Consider the following 7,226-nt stretch of genomic DNA (forward strand, 5'->3'; position numbering starts at 1 on the left):
TCATGCACACATGTATTCCACATGACAGCAGCGGCATCAAAATGCCAGCCCATATTTTTTAATACTTATTATATTTCCCCTAAACACAGAAAATCTCAAGTTAAAAACAACCCATTATACATCCACCATCACTGCTGGTGAAGAAGCTTGTTAGCATTTCCCTCTGCCAGCCCACCTTGGTGGATGGTTTGTTATGCATGTGGAGATGTTTTAGTGGGTGGTTTCTATCACCACATCTCTACTTCCCTATGCTCCTCACCCCAGCACAACCTAGCCATTTTATTTCTGGCAGCCCAAACAATATGAGATTGCCTTTTCCCATCAATTGCTCATACTGAAGGCTTCTCTGAAATTTAAGCAACCCGGTTTGGAGGATCTGTTTCCAGTGTGTCCACACCACTTCTACCAAAGTGCTGCCATGCCCCTTCCTAGCTCAGCCCAGGTAAGCTACAGTGATAATAGTGTCAGGAGGTCAGCTCTGTGGCTCTGCCCCGCCACACTGGCTGCTACTGGTAGACAGCAAGCATCAGAATATCCATGAATATCCATGACCAGTGATTTGTGGAGGAGGGGGAGGCAGGGACAAAGCCTACATGGGGGGCGGGCTCTTGCTGAGTGGGGCCTGGACTTCTGCCCCAAAGTGTGACCTGATAGCAGTCAGCATCACTGGGTTCAACTAGCCTCATCCCTGCACAACAAGCTATAGGGTGGCAATTCCTTCTTCATCATCATTGTTCTTCAACAATAGGTCCCCAGATGTTGTTGGACTACAACTCTCATCAACCCCAGCCAGCTTAGCCAATGGCCAAGGATGATGGGAGTTGTAGTCCAACAACGTCTGGGGACCCAAGGTTGAAGAACACTGTTAAAGGCAAAGGACTTTTGTCCTTTGGCATCTGGTTTTTTCTTGTCTTTCTATTCTTCATTAAAAATACACACACACTAAAAATGGTGTTGCCACTGGTGTAACCCACCTCAGACTTTGGTACAACTCAATTGTAAGCTTTTACTCATAAGCTGAAGACCAATGCACTAAAAGACTAAAAGACTAAAAGGGAGCACTGAAACATACCAGTCAATGTTAAAAAAAGAAAGAACTGTGCTGGCTCTCAGTTTGTGCCATGGCACAATTCAAAGTGCTGGTGTTAACCTTTAAACCTCTTTCAGCTGGAAGGCCAGATCCAGAACTGGCCAAGCCTTTGCTGGCCAGTTGTGACAGGTAGGCTGAGCCACTGTGGGACCATCGGCGCTGAATCAGAGATAAGCCTCTGCTTTTAAAAGAGCAGGCAAGAGGCTTCTTTTGCCTGCTGACTTTTCCCCCCTCTGCCTGCTGTCTTTTAAAGAGTGGGCAGATGCTTATCTTTGATCTTATAACTGTGGTCCCACAGCACTAAAGATGGAGATTGTAGAAGTGCAGCCTGCTCTTTCACTGTTTACTGTCAGACAGGCAGAGGTTATCTCAGAACTTAGCACTAAGCTCCATAGCACACAGATGGGCGTAGCTTGCCTAAAATAGCCTCGTGGGGCAAACTGAGAGGCTTGAATTATGGAGGGAATAGTAGAGAGACCTTTAATGAATTCTCTAAGCCCTACCTGTTGAATTCCTCACCAACAAATGTTAGCCAAATTGTAGGATGCTGCCTGATACTGAGTCAGAGCCTTGGTCTATCTGGCTCAACTTGGTTGACACTGATTAGCTGCAGTTCTCCAGGGTTTCAAATAGGTGTTTCTCAGCAGTGCCAAAAAATGGTGATTAGGGTTACCAGGTGTCCGGTTTTCAGCTGGAGTTTCCAGTTTCTGGGGGTCCCCTCTGGGTCTCCGGCTAACTCACCCTAATCTCCAGACTCTCAGCTTCAATTTTTTTAAAAAATTAAGTTTCTAGGTGGTCTGGTTCCCGAGATATACACCAAAACGTCAGCTGCCCCCGCCGCAACTGTTAAATCTCTTTAATGGATCTATATAGCAGCTCCTAGCTCTAACCCCGCCCTTTCAGGATTGTAGCCAATAAGCAGAGCTTGGAAAAGTTACTTTTTTTGAACTACAACTCCCATCAGCCCAATCCAGAGGCCATGCTGGCTGGGGCTGATGGGAGTTGTAGTTCAAAAAAAGTAACTTTTCCAAGCTCTGCCAATAAGTGAAGCCAGGGTTGTGATTTGTTGACCCAGACTTCATTGCAACATCAAGAAATTGTGGCTTTGAGATCTTCAGTTTGAGTGAGATGGCTTAAAGTTTTTTTTCCTCTTGTGTGCAAGAGTCAGACCCTGGGCTGTTTTAGAGGGCAGTGCTTTGAAAACCTTGGCAATATGAAAGTATACTTGCTTCTCTGGGAGTAAAGCAATGCTAATCCCATGTTCCTGGAGTAAATAAACCCCATTGAATGAATTAGTACTTACTTTTGAGTAGACATGGTTAGGATTGTGCTGTAAATTAATGGGACTTTTGAGTAAACATAACAATTTGTGTTTGTGTTGTAAATCTTTCTCTCCCCCTCCAATCCTATCTTTAAAGCAATTAGGCAGGGTTTACCTAGATATCACATTTTTTATTATGTACAGTAGGGCCCCACTTATACGGCAGGCTAGGGACCAGACCCCCGCCATAAAGTGAAAATCGCCGTAAAGTGGAACATCGATCAGCTGTATTGCGAGGAGCTCCCCCCACAACAGCTGAGCGATGTTCCGCTTTTCTCTGCCACCTCCCTCACTTGTGTGTTCACTGCCTGTTCACTTAAGCGCTTGCTTGCCCTCCGCTGCCTCCCTCTCTTGTTCCCCCTGTCCACTCACCCTCCCCCCTGCCTGTTCGCTCGCTCGCTTTCCCTGTGCTGCCTGGCCTCCAAGAGGTCTTCTGTATCTTTAAAAGTTTTGGAGGGGGGAGAGAGAATTCCACCTTGTGGTTTTTCCCATTACAGAGTTGCAAGAACACCTGCACTTAGGGTTACCAACCATACTCTTTTAAGAGTACATGTACACTTTTTGAGATGGTGCAACAGCATACTCTTCACTTATCGAAGCCAAATGTACTCTTTTTGAAATGACAAAATGATGGTAACCCTACCTGCACTTGGCTGACTTTCTCTTCTCCTAAAGATACAGGATCAGTCTCAGGCCATGGACCTGGCAACCCTGGTTGGGACTACAGTAGGAGAGGAGAGGATTGACCTCCTGCCTGTGTGCAGCGGTCACACACAGTCACAACTCCACAGTGGCTATTTAGAGTAAAAAAGAGAGAAAGGCATAACTTTGAGTGGTGTGTTTAGCACCACATCTAGTTTGGAATTTAAGGTGGATGCAGGTTGATCCTAAGTAAGGAACACAGAATCTACTTTGAGTCATGTCTATGAAATACAGAATGAGTCTGAGATTTTATAGGACTCACTTGCAAACAGACTTGTGAAATCCTAGGTTTGTTTTGGAACACTTGAATTTCAGAATGCCATCCACAAATCAGTCCTCAGTTTTCAAATTACATTCACTTGTGCATGCGGATGTAGGAATGATATCAAGTAGGTACACAAAGTATCTGAATTTCTCTTTTAAAAAAATGGCACAGCAGGGGTAGGGCTAGCCAGCGAGCTATACGATAGTACGACCGGGCCTTCAGCAGCCACAGCCTAAACAGACCAGGCAATAGGCCAAGTGACAGAGTGGACAACGGAAGGCCAGAGGCTGCTGCAGCTGCAGCCTGTGTGGTGGGTGAGGGAGGGCTGGCTGGGAGAGGCCAGTGGCGGCAGCTTACCAGGCAGCCGAGGCTGGCTGGGTGAGGCCATTCCGGAGGCCAGTGGCTGCAGCCCAGGCAATAGGCCAGGTGAGAGGCTGCTGCTGGTGGCAGCAGCACCTTGGCCGCACCAACTTACCGGGTGGCCAAGGCTGGCCAGGAGAGACTGGGCAAGGCCGGCCGGGCAGGATGCCAGCCATGGTGGAGACTGCAGCCCTGGCAGGAGAGCATGAGGTGGTGGTGGTGGTGGCAGCAGCAGCCACTCAGTATTTGGGTGGGAGACCGGGTGATATCTTAGGGAGCTCAGGGAGAGGGGGGGGGGAAGAAACGAAAGGAGCTCTAGTGACCTGTGGGGGGAGAAGGAAGAAGGGAAAGGAGCCCTGGCGACCCGTGGGAGGGAGGGAAAAAGGGAAGGGAGCTCTGACAACCTGGGGGGGGAGAAGGGAGGGGCTTTCGTGATGGTAGGCAGGTTGCTAGTGAAGCAAACAGGCAGCATCCCCTAGTATTAAAAAAAAAGGTAAAGGCTGTGTGCTTTGGAAAGAGGTTGCATGGTGATATATTTGGTAACCAAAGAGTTAATATTGTTAAATTAATTACTTTAATCTAATCTAAATCTTTAATTTAATCTAATCTGAAAACATGTAATTTATGCAATAGGTGCAGTATAAAGCTCTATGGTCATTTTTGTTATTAATAGAATACCAATATTCATCTCTTGTTTCCCTTCTTTCCCACCCGTTCCCAATTGCAAGTAGATTTTAATGACCATGCCATACAACATCATCTCCTGGTACAGGTATGTGAAGCCTTTCTGATATATCCAGATTGTATCTAGCTTTGACTTCAGGTCAGCTTTGTAGACATTTTCTAGTGTTTTACCACAAGGTTTACAGTTTCAATATGAGCCCACACTGGCTGAAACTAAGATAAAATTAAAGAATGAGTCCAATTTCTATGATGACAAAACTTGTATCATTGACTTGCTGTGTGATCCTGGATCACATAAGAACATAAGAACATATGTTCTTAAAGAAGAGCCTGCTGGATCAGGCCAGTGGCCCATCTAGTCCAGCATCCTGTTCTCACAGTGGCCAACCAGGTGCCTGGGGGAAGCCCGCAAGCAGGACCCGAGTGCAAGAACACTCTCCCCTCCTGAGGCTTCCGGCAACTGGTTTTCAGAAGCATGCTGCCTCTGACTAGGGTGGCAGAGCACAGCCATCATGGCTAGTAGCCATTGATAGCCCTGTCCTCCATGAATTTGTCTAATCTTCTTTTAAAGCCGTCCAAGCTGGTGGCCATTACTGCATCTTGTGGGAGCAAATTCCATAGTTTAACTATGCGCTGAGTAAAGAAATCCTTTTGTCTGTCCTGAATCTTCCAACATTCAGCTTCTTTGAATGTCCACGAGTTCTAGTATTATGAGAGAGGGAGAAGAACTTTTCTCTATCCACTTTCTCAATGCCATGCATAATTTTATACACTTCTATCATGTCTCCTCTGACCCGCCTTTTCTCTAAACTAAAAAACCCCAAATGCTGCAACCTTTCCTCGTAAGGGAGTCGCTCCATCCCCTTGATCATTCTGGTTGCCCTCTTCTGAACCTTTTCCAACTCTATAATATCCTTTTTGAGATGAGGCGACCAGAACTGTACACAGTATTCCAAATGCGGCCGCATCATAGATTTATACAACGGCATTATGATATCAGCTGTTTTATTTTCAATACCTTTCCTAATTATCGCTAGCATGGAATTTGCCTTTTTCACAGCTGCCACACACTGGGTCGACATTTTCATCGTGCTGTCCACTACAACCCCGAGGTCTCTCTCCTGGTCGGTCACCGCCAGTTCAGACCCCATGAGCGTATATGTGAAATTAAGATTTTTTGCTCCAATATGCATAATTTTACACTTGTTTATATTGAATTGCATTTGCCTTTTTTCTGCCCATTCACTCAGTTTGGAGAGGTCTTTTTGGAGCTCTTCACAATCCCTTTTTGTTTTAACAACTCTGAACAATTTAGTGTCATCAGCAAACTTGGCCACTTCACTGCTCACTCCTAATTCTAGGTCATTAATGAACAAGTTGAAAAGTACAGGTCCCAATACCGATCCTTGAGGGACTCCACTTTCTACAGCCCTCCATTGGGAGAACTGTCCATTTATTCCTACTCTCTGCTTTCTGCTTCTTAACCAATTTCTTATCCACAAGAGGACCTCTCCTCTTATTCCATGACTGCTAAGCTTCCTCAGAAGCCTTTGGTGAGGTACTTTGTCAAACGCTTTTTGAAAGTCTAAGTACACTATGTCCACTGGATCACCTGTATCTATATGCTTGTTGACACTCTCAAAGAATTCTAATAGGTTACTGAGACAGGACTTTCCCTTGCAGAAGCCATGCTGGCTCTGCTTCAGCAAGGCTTGTTCTTCTATGTGCTTAGTTAATCTAGCTTTAATCATACTTTCTACCAGTTTTCCAGGGACAGAAGTTAAGCTAACTGGCCTGTAATTTCCGGGATCCCCTCTGGATCCCTTTTTGAAGATTGGCGTTACATTTGCCACTTTCCAGTCCTCAGGCACGGAGGAGGACCCAAGGGACAAGTTACATATTTTAGTTAGCAGATCAGCAATTTCACATTTGAGTTCTTTGAGAACTCTTGGGTGGATGCCATCCGGGCCCGGTGATTTGTCAGTTTTTATATTGTCCATTAAGCTTAGAACTTCCTCTCTCGTTACCACTATTTGTCTCAGTTCCTCAGAATCCCTTCCTGCAAATGTTAGTTCAGGTTCAGGGATCTGCCCTATATCTTCCACTGTGAAGACAGATGCAAAGAATTCATTTAGCTTCTCTGCAATCTCCTTATCGTTCTTTAGTACACCTTTGACTCCCTTATCATCCAAGGGTCCAATTGTCTCCCTAGATGGTCTCCTGCTTTGAATGTATTTATAGAATTTTTTGTTGTTGGTTTTTATGTTCTTAGCAATGTGCTCCTCAAATTCTTTTTTAGCATCCCTTATTGTCTTCTTGCATTTCTTTTGCCAGAGTTCGTGTTCTTTTTTATTTTCTTCATTCGGACAAGACTTCCATTTTTTGAAGGAAGACTTTTTGCCTCTTAGAGCTTCCTTGACTTTGCTCGTTAACCATGCTGGCATCTTCTTGGCCCTGGCGGTACCTTTTCTGATCTGCGGTATGCACTCCAGTTGAGCTTTTAATATAGTGTTTTTAAACAACTTCCAAGCATTTTCGAGTGATGTGACCCTCTGGACTTTGTTTTTCAGCTTTCTTTTTACCTCACTTAATAAGTGTCTGTTCAGCAGTATTTGTGTTTCTAGAAATTATGCTAACTTCTTGTATGCATTTTTTAAATTGTGAAGATTCCTTTTGAAGGCAAGAAACAAAATGGGTTCCAGATATCCATTTTATTGTGCATTCATGATTATTTGTGCTCATTATGGTATCAGAGAAGTTATATGAATCCTGTTTTCAATATTGGCTGTGTACACACTACCATT

This window comes from Rhineura floridana, chromosome 10, assembly GCF_030035675.1.
Source record: "Rhineura floridana isolate rRhiFlo1 chromosome 10, rRhiFlo1.hap2, whole genome shotgun sequence".
NCBI lineage: Eukaryota > Metazoa > Chordata > Lepidosauria > Squamata > Rhineuridae > Rhineura > Rhineura floridana.